We start from the raw sequence: 10,512 nt of genomic DNA, 5'->3' as shown, positions 1-10,512 counted from the left end.
AAGTTCTTGAATTATAAAGAGAAGATAGGGGTGTGAGGAATTAGTCTAAGTGGTAAAGTTTCTGAATTTAATAAAATAATGGGTTAGAGTAGAAAGTTCTACAAGGTTGGAATCCGTTAGTGATTCATGAAAGGATTCAAGAACTCATTTTTAAGGGTTACGAAAAACCCTAGTTTTCAAAATTCTAAGAAAACTTCAAGAAACTATTCAAGTTCTAATCTTTATCATCTAAAACCATTGTATGTGATTGTTGAATCATGGGAATTCCGTTTGGTAGCATTTTAACGGGATTTGAGGTATGTCTCTTTTAAAAATACTTTTTGACTATCAAGGTGATTTGTATGTCTCTTTTGAACATACTCTATTGACCGGTTTTTACGAACTCTTTGGTTGTGGTCTGTGTGCGTGAGGGACAAATCCACATTAAACCTTATTTGTACTATATTAAATATATGTATTCATGATCGTTTTCCTATCTAAAGGATTATTGAAAATTGAGATATTAAGCTTTGGTACTCAAACTTGAATTACCCCTTAAGGGATGTTTGAACTTGATAATTGGAAAGCTTGCCTATTCATGTGAATGCTCTTTAATGGATTGTGTTGAACTTGAAACTTGTTTGTGAACCCGGTTTCTAAAACTGAAATGGCTTGATGTAGCCCTATAATGGGATGATGAACATAATCCTTAATGAATAATGTGATTATCATTATATGACTTGTGATTCGGTTTCTATGCAATGATTTGAGTGAATCGACTTCTATGCTAGGATTGTGATTCGGCTCTTTTGTAATGATTTATATGGTTTATGTTTGGCCTAGCTACTCAGGAGGAAGGGTAGTCACTATGGATCCTAGTGGGGTTAGCCTAGCCATTTGGGAGGAAGAGTAGTCATTGAGGGTTACACACCCCGGTGTGGTATTTGCCGAACTATTCGGGTGGAAAGATCGTCATCGTGGGACAAATTGCCCTGGTGTGGTACTTCTATGCTGTTGAGGGAGCCTTACATGGTCATCCCTTCTTTCTATTGTCTTGGGCTTGCATTGACAGGTGTTATACTTTGGTTGCCTGTGGGTGGCTTGTTTCGTATCTTTATTGCCTGTGATGGCTTGTTGACTATAATGAACTTGTTTGCCTGTGAGTGGCTTGTTGATGATATTGAACTCCAAATGGAAAGACTCAAATTGTAATTTACGGCTTGATGGATTGGAAAAGATACATACATCTGTTTTAATGGTTTCTTTCGATGGTTATAAAGTTAATGGTTTATCTTGTCTCTGGATTTCAGACTGTTTTTATTGAAATTATTTCACTAATTTTATTACATTATTTTGCCATTAATTATTATCCCGGAGACACTCACTGAGTACCCAGTATTCAGGCATACAATTGTTATTTTTTATGGTATGTTAGGTAACGAAAAAGAGCAGGTTCATCATGATACGCATACGGAGTAGGAGAACTTGCTGCTTTCCAGACTTATTGGTGAGCCCACACCTTTGTTCGTGCGTTCCATCGTTATTTATTTATTTTAGTTTTTGGGTTGCGTCCTGGAGTTAGATACTCGTTTATTCATCATAAAACCTCCATAGATAGTTGTCAGAATTGTGGGTAGGTGTTGAAGTCTCCTATGACTTTTGAGGCGTTTGCCACATTCATAACTAATTATTCATATTAGACTTCCGCTGATTTTGTTTTGTAATTATGATCTTAATTTTATTTAGTTATTTATAACTTGTTTAGTTAATTAATGAAAGATTATCGAAAAAAGACTTGACGTTATTAAATTATAAGGTACTTCCGATGTTGTTCATGACATTAGATGCCGGTCACGTCTAGGATGGGTTTTGAGGCATGATAGGTATATCATATACTAACTGGGTATCATACAGGACATGCCAGTTCAGTCCTTGAAATAATTCATGATACCCACATGGTATATATCATATACTGACAGAGTATCATAGAAGATTGGATCTTTCCTTCAAAAAAATACTACTCGATCCTCTATGATACCCACATGGTATATCATATACTGATGGGATATCATAGAGGACTGACAGTTCATTCCTTCCCGGGGAAAAGTACTCGATCTCTCATGATACCGGCTGGTATATACCATATATTAAAAGGGTATCATAAATAGTAGATTCATTCCAACATTACTCAGTCCTCTATGATGCCCACACGGTATATACCATATATTGACAAGGTATCATAGAGGACGTTCATTTCTTCAACAAAAACACTCTTCACTCCTCTATGATACCTACATGGTATATATCATCTACTATACTGAAAGAGTATCATAAAGGACTGGTTCATTCCTTCAAGAAAAACACAACTCAAGCATCCATGATACCCACAATGGTTATACTGATAGGGTATATGGATGACTGAGTACCCCATGATATATCATCTACTCAAAAGATATCATAGAGGACTGAGTGTTTTTTAAGGAATGAACTGTTAGTCCTTTATGATACTATGTCAGTATATGATACACCGTATGAGTATCATAGAGGATTGAGTAGTTTGATATTTTCATTTTTATATCATTTTTAGGGAGTTATATTTTGTAAAAACGATTAATTTTTATATTATTTTTAGTAACTTTTACTTGTGTTAAAAATAAAAAAAATAGAGTCATATTTTAGATAAAAACATATTTTCTATTATTTTAGATTTTAATAAATAAGTAATTGATTTTAGTATTTTTTTTAATCTTCTTGTTAAAGGCTTATTTAATTTTTATATTTTTATTAGTCTAAAAAGAGTTAGTTGATATTTTTATCTTTGTATCTTATGTTTATCTTAAAAAAAAAAAAAAAAAAAAAGAAAAAAAACTAAAGTAAGAAAAAAGATAAAAAGCAAAAGACGGAAAGATAAAAAAATTTAGGGGAGGCAATTCATTCCTTCAAAAAACATTCAGTCCTCTATGATACCGACAAGGTATATATCATATGTTGAAGAGTATCATAAAAGATTGTAGCGTTTCTTCAAGAAAAACACTCATCGGTCCTTTATGATACCCATATGGTATATACCATATGTTATATACTAACAGGGTATCATAGAGGACATGTTCATTCTTTCAAGAAAAACATAACTCTCCTTGATACCCACATGGTATATATTATATCCTATATACTAACATGGTATCATAGAGGACAATTCATTCCTGCAAGAAAAAACACAATTCAATCATCTATGATACCCACATGATATATCCTATATTGAAAGGGCATCATAGACGACAGACTCATTCCAATATTACTCAGTCCTTCCTCTATGATGCTCACACGATATATATATATATCATATACTAACAGGGTATCAAGATGACTTATTCATTTTTTCAAGAAAATCATGCCGCAGTCCTCTATGATACCCACATGGTATATCATATACTAATACTAACAGGGTATCACAGAGGACAAGTTCATTCCTTCAAGAAAAACACAATTCAATCATCTATGATACCCACATGATATATCATATAGTAACAAGATGTCATAGCGGATTGATTCATTCCTTCGACACACAAACACTTCTCAGTCCTCTATGTTACCCACATGGCATACATCGACAAGGTATCATAAAGGATTGATCCATTTTTTTTTTAAATCTCAGTCTTTTATGATAAGGCATGGTATACCATATACCGATAGAATATCATAAAGGATATGTTTATTCCTTCAAAAGAAAAAAAAAATTATTAAAAAAAAATAACAAACAAAATAGAGATTAAACTTGATTTTTATATTTTAATTTTTTATATCATTTTTAGCAAGTACTTGTGAATTTTTTTTTTTAAAAATAGTCATATTTTAGATATAATTTTTTTTATTTTTCTAATATATATATATATTAGTTTAGTTTTTAATAAATAAGCTAGTGACATTGATATTTTACTTAATTATTTCTTGTTATAATCTAATTACATAATTTTCATATATTTTTTATTAGTCTAATAATAGTTAGCTAATATTTTTATCTTTAAAGAAAAAGACAAAAAGAAAAGAAGGAGAAAAACAAAATCAAAAGAAGACGAAAATTGAAGAAAGAAAAAAAAAACATAAAGCAAAATAAAGAAACTGACTAATTGAAAGCATTAATTATTGGGAACTACCCAAACCGACGAAAGGGCTTGTCGGCCCATATGTTATTGTGAAGCAAATGGTGCACTCGGGTAATTTGTTTTAGTTGCACAGGTAATTACGTGATTAGAATAGTGGGGGGGCGAATTGCCCTTCTTTTGGGGTGATCTTTAAATTTTGCCCCTCATATTTGTGATCTTTAAATTTTGTCCCTGAGTAAAAATTTAAGCATAATGTTGTGATCTTTAAATTTTGTCCCTTTAAAATTTATGAGTTCCGAGTTCGAATTCACGCTTAGTCAAAAATTTAACAAAATTTCGTAAGGCGGAATTTAAATTTCGCTATGCTCTCTCCAGCTTTAACTAAAAGTCTGCCGGAGGGGGCAGATTTTGCCTTGAGGGATATATATATATAGATATGCCCCATAAGGCGGAACTTTTTCTTAAGGCATAACTTAAAAATCTCCTTATAAGCGAAAGTTTAAATTTTTACCCCCCCCCCCCCGGAGACTTTTAATTATGTTTAACTAAAATGTAGGAGAAATGGGCACTTTGACTTTATATATATATATATATTTAACTTTTCGAGTAAAACTTTTAGTTGTACGTTAAGCCAAAAGTGCGCCATAAAACATAACTAAAAGTATGTTCATAAGATGGAATTTTCCTAAGCAGTATAACTAAAAGTTTGCGCTTAAAATGCAAGTCTGTCATGAAAAAGTTCTTATCTTATGGGGTATATTTTTAGTTGTCATTAAAAGTACAAGGCATAACTAAATTATGCTTGGAAAAAGGCTCTTATAGGCAAACTTTTAAATGTCTGCGGATGCGGCGTAACTTTGAATTTTAACCATTGTATGTACGAACCGCATCTACGCCCCCAACCACACGCCTTGCGATTTTTTTTTTTTTTGATATTTTATGTACGAGCGGGGATTGGAGCTCGGAAGCCTCGATATTCACTTTTCAAGTGAAGGGCAAAATTTAAAGACCACAAATATGAGGAGTAAAATTTAAAGACCACCCAAAAGAAGGGCAATCCGTGCAAAAAAAAGGGGTATATCCGGGTAAATATTTTGCTCTTCGTGGGTAGTTTATGTTGTTTTCCCTCAAATAAAAGCAAAAACAAAAGAGCAACAAAAATTGCCTTAAGCCCAAATTCTCTAACTAGCAGTATAATTTAGCCCAGAAACGCAACTGCTCATTTCATTTTATTTAATCTTGATCCACACCTCTTTTAATTCACAATCGATTTCCAATGACTCGTGCTGAAACAATCCTTAAAATAAGGCTCATCTATCATGACCAAACCAGTCTCTGCTTTTGAACACATAACTTCTAATTTTCTCGATCTATCTTAAAAATCACCATCACTATAATGAATAACAAATAAAACAGATTTTAAACACAATAGCACTACATTTTAGGATGCCTTATCCATGAAAACAAAGGACAAACAATTCAGGAATAGAATGAATTTGAGAACCCCATTTCAAATTTCAACAAATCCTTACACACATTTATGCTCATATGGGAGAATAGGGACCTCATAGGGAGTGCTTTAAACTGCAAAACTTATGACTGAACAGGAACTTTGACCTGAAACTTCTATCAACAATCCCGAACATGTCTCTTTAAATTTTCGAGCCCTGACGTCTGCTCCTTGAAGTTATTGGATTTTCTTTGAGCTATATGCATTTGGATTATTTTGTGTGCTTTTATTTGATTGATTGTGGAAGCTGGACTATGACGGTTCTGCATTTGTTAATATGTCCGTGAAGGACTATTGTTAGGACGAAGAAAATGGTGAATATTTAGTGTTTGTGAAAAAAGACCAAAGTGAGGAAGAAGTGAAAGTAGTGACGGAGGTGACTGACGGCTTCAGAAGATGGAGTAGGGAGACAAAGGTGAAAACGGGAAGGAGTTTTACATGGCTGAACGTTTAAAAGTGGGGGAGAGTTGTTGTTCAGAAACGGATTCAAGATTTGAAGTTTATGAATTCTTATAATAATTTCAAATTAATTTAGCACGATAACTGAGTTCACAATTGAATATTTACAAAATTTTAATGAAATTTTTCGTGCTTGTACAGAGTATGAACAAAAGTTATTGGGTCCCCGGAAGCCCGTACATAAAGCTTTGGATCCGACCCTCATGCTCTTGTAATGTAGAAGAAGATGGCCATGGGTGGTAGAGAATAAAACAAAGAGATGGTGATTTCAGGTGTGAGATGGTGGAACAGGGGTGGTTAATGGTGGTGCTTGGAACGATAGTGATGAGGTGGTGTTCCGAGATATATAGTGTCGTTGGATGGAGATGAAGGGGAATGCACCGGGTTAGCGAGTGAGGCGGCTGTCTAATCGTCCAAACATTTGACTGAATTTGTGTAAGGTGTGTGTGTGTGTGCACGTATTGTGAAATTGCAGAGAGAAAAAAAAAAGGATTAGTAATCATGAAACAAATAAGTCCGAAACACAAAATTATTAATTAATCAATTGCAATATTTCCTTACTAATTTGGTGGTTTGAACAACTAGCAAAGTAATAAGAAAGCACAGAAAAACGCTATTATGTTTAAGGATGTTATCGGGAATATAACTCGATTCTTGACGACTCATTTCGCGATAAAAAAATTGATTCACTTTTAGCTAATTTGTTTGTCTCTGACATCCTTGAATTGGATTCTTCAATAAGTGGAAGACTCAAAGAATGGCTATTGAGCATGAGCAATGTGGATGTATCTCATTACGTCACGAACTGATCCTGAGCTTCTCGTCAGCATGGGGTCAATCAAATTTGAAGCTGTTCCTTCACGCCAGTTTGACCAAACCTGTGATAGTTCAATTCTAAAGTCGGACAAAATCATAGATCACACTACTCTAATCCATATTATACATTTCTTGAAAAAATTTCATTCCTCTTGAGAACGACATTTGAAAGCCTTAATTATGCTAATATTTGTCTACAATTAATTTCTCTCTTAAATGTTTCAATTAATTAAAGCTGCACTAATTAGAGTAGTAAGGGTGAATTTGGAAACAAAAAAGGCAATGCCTTCTTCTTAATTTCCTAAAGGTTAAAATTAAAAAAAAAAAAAAAAAAAAAAGGTTAAAATTTTGGAATAAATTTAGTTTACCAAAAGACTAATATTTGAGAGGCGGAGGGAGTAACATATGTCATATAATGCATGTTGCAGGTCTCCATTAGTTTGGTATTTGAGTTGCACTTGATTGAATTGTGGATTCTTACATGAGCATCACAACAACTCTCATTTCCGAAACAACATTTTTTTGGCAACTTACAATTTCTAGAACTAGAACTCCAAAGCTGAAAACATCTGACTTGACTGAAAATTGCCCGTGCATTGCATACTCTGGTGCCATATACCCACTGCAAAACCAAAACAAAAATTGCAAAACATTGATCTCTAACAATTCCGCAACTTAAACTGTTTTAAGTTTTTCTTTTACACATGTTAAGCACTTCCATCAGCATACTAAGGTAAAAAGGCCAAAACTTCGATTTTGTCGCTTAGTAGTCCAAAGTCCAAACCGGGTGGTCAACAAGACAATTAATATGCTGCAAAATCGGCAGCTTAGGAAGTAGTACAACGTGAGTTGCAATTTATAGACCAAATTGGGTAGTTAAGGGCTCCTGTAAATAATGCCTGTTTTTCTAAAAAAATTGTTTTTTGTCGTTACTTAGTGAGAATGTATCTCACTGCAATGTAAAGACCATACTTGAACTAAGCTTCATTTTCATCATCAGATATTTGCAGCTTTAGTGGTGAGCGATGACTAAAAGTTATGAATTTTTTTACTATGTGCCTAACACAACTGACATTAGTTGTGTGAGGCACCTTTTTGTGAGACAGAAAAATAGACCGACATCTTACACTAATGGGTTCACAACTTTAGGTTAATTTCCTCACATAACTAATGTCAGTTGTGTGAGGTACATATTAAAATTTTTCAAAAGTTACACATATTTTTTTTAGTACATATATTGCTCTCCAACGGTACCGAAATTGGAAATCCCTTCGATCCACCTCTCCATTATGGAAATATTTTTGCACATCAAAATTCTCCCGAGGTAATACACATCTCCAATATATATGTCACACACCGGTAATATCGTTATATGTGCCTTTAACCATTAAAAAGATGGAAGAAAAGGAAACCCCACCACAGAACCTTCTTCTTCGCAATAATCCAATCCATTTGAATGCTTTTTAATGAAATTTAAATGACGAAGAATGAATTAAACACTCATAATCCAAGACTTAAGATTTTCAATTTCAGATGTATCTTCGAGTTGGGGAAGAAGCTCTCATGGAATCAAGTAACTGAGTAATCACATTACATCAGTTACTTGATTCATCAGTTGCTTGATTCATCAGTTAACAACTTATTTTTTTGTTTAAGTAAGTGCATCACGTAATCAAAATGCTGTGTATTAGATACAGTCGAAAATTGTTTGGGGTGTCAGAGGTAAAAACGTATTAAGACAAAGTTATATGACCATGCATCTCGAATTATACTAATTCTTAGGAACAATCAAACTCCTAGTTCAAGAAAATTGAGATAACCATTTTGTAAGAAATTACCATAACAGTATTCATCTTGAAAATCCTGGTAACATTTCAAGGGAAGATTTGTTTTTAGCTCGAGGTTTTTATTTGCAAAATTGTTAAAGAATACTTCCTGACGATAGGAAAAATGACAGTCCATCTCATGAGAGACGTAAAACTTACTAGGTCCCAACAATTCTATTTGTGTTGCCTTGAGTTTGATCCAATGTAACTAGCCTTGCCATGCCAAAGTCTGCAATTTTAGGATACATTTCTACATCAATTAGAATATTACTAGCTTTGAGATCACGATGAATAATGCGAAGTCTAGAATCCTCATGAAGGTAAAGAATTCCCCTAGCAATGCCTCCTATGATTTTGGATCGCCTTTCCCAATCCAGTTGGCTACGTTTAACTCGATCTGGGGATAACATGAAATTATATAACTTAAAAGTTAAACTTCTATACATTAATACTATAAAAAAATTACTTTATCAAATAAATTAAAAAATTACCACAAGTAATTTCCATAATAGGTACAATTAGTTTACTGAAAAATAAGATAGACATGAGACGACATATATGAGATAGAAATGTCAAATTAAGTTGACAAAATAGATATTATTTAAATCATACGTGTATCTAAGTTAAATTCATAATTGTTGATGCTGAAGCTCCATAGTTGATAAAAGGTTAAGCAATATATACTGAATAAAAAGTGGTCAAGGCTCGCATTGGGAACAAATTCATAGACGAGAAATCTCTGTTCGATCTAGGCAAAATCCTAGCAACCTAACCAACCTCCTATGTTGAAGCTTGGCAACCAAAAGGACCTCGTTTTTGAATTCTAGATCACCTTGGCCTGAATCTGCTGACAATCTTTTCACTGCTACTTCTTGTCCATTTGGAAGCTCGCCCTGAAACAGAAGAGCACAAATTGAAAAATCAACAACAAAGCCTCAGTCCCAAGCAAGTTGGGGTCTTTTGTATGAATCCTCACGTCTTGTTATGCATCAAGTAGGCCTAATCACCTTGTACACAGGACCAAATCCGCCATGTCCCAATTTATTCACATTTGAGAAGTTATTTGTTGCTGCTCTAATTGTAGAAAAATCATATTGCAAGGACTCCACTTTGCTAATGTCATCACCGAGTGTACCTTCGCCAAAGTAGTAATAAAAATTTACAACAAATATTTAGTGAAACATGGTCCAAAAAACAAAAAAAAGTGAAACATGGTCCTAAAAGTTTAACTTTCCGTAATCATATTGTCTAATAATATTCTATGTTGTCTTACCTTGATTTTGTCCGCCAGCTTCCTCTTTCGTTTCTTCATTAAGATGACAAAAATACATACAGTAAGAATAACAATCGTAACAGTTGGCACAAGGATAGTAATGAGGGGTCGAGCTGTTTTATCATCCTTCACTATTGGAGTTGTTTTATCATCATTCCCTGTCGGAGTTGTTTTATTATCATTCCCCACAAAGACACTTCAAGTTAGTATCATAGGAGTATCGGTTTTTAACTACTCCTCAAATGGAAAACTATTATCTTCTCTTCTCAATTTGACTTGTCCTACTACCCCATATATATATATATATATATATATATATATATATATATATAAAACTACGAATAGAAAAGATGGTGGTACCTCTCTTTGGTCAGTGATTCTATTTAGGCTAAATACCTAGATAGCCCCTTGAACTTGAAACGTTTGACAAAAGTGTATCTTTTAAACACCCATATATAAAGTCAAGTGTGTGAAATACACTTGCTCATGGTGTGTTAAGTGCACCAATTATTGTATGACACATGTGAATTCAAAAGGAAACAAAAA

The 10,512-nt window shown here is 33.6% G+C and overlaps 1 pseudogene; it reads right to left on the bottom strand.

Annotated features, from left to right (window-relative positions):
• Nucleotides 1–6,812: 6,812 nt before the first annotated feature.
• Nucleotides 6,813–10,164, bottom strand: LOC132047791 (cysteine-rich receptor-like protein kinase 11; annotated as a pseudogene).
• Nucleotides 10,165–10,512: the final 348 nt, after the last annotated feature.

The sequence above is a fragment of the Lycium ferocissimum genome, chromosome 2 (genome assembly GCF_029784015.1).
Source record: "Lycium ferocissimum isolate CSIRO_LF1 chromosome 2, AGI_CSIRO_Lferr_CH_V1, whole genome shotgun sequence".
NCBI lineage: Eukaryota > Viridiplantae > Streptophyta > Magnoliopsida > Solanales > Solanaceae > Lycium > Lycium ferocissimum.
Note: the sequence above shows the minus strand (reverse complement) of the source record. Positions and strands in the feature narration are given on the sequence as shown.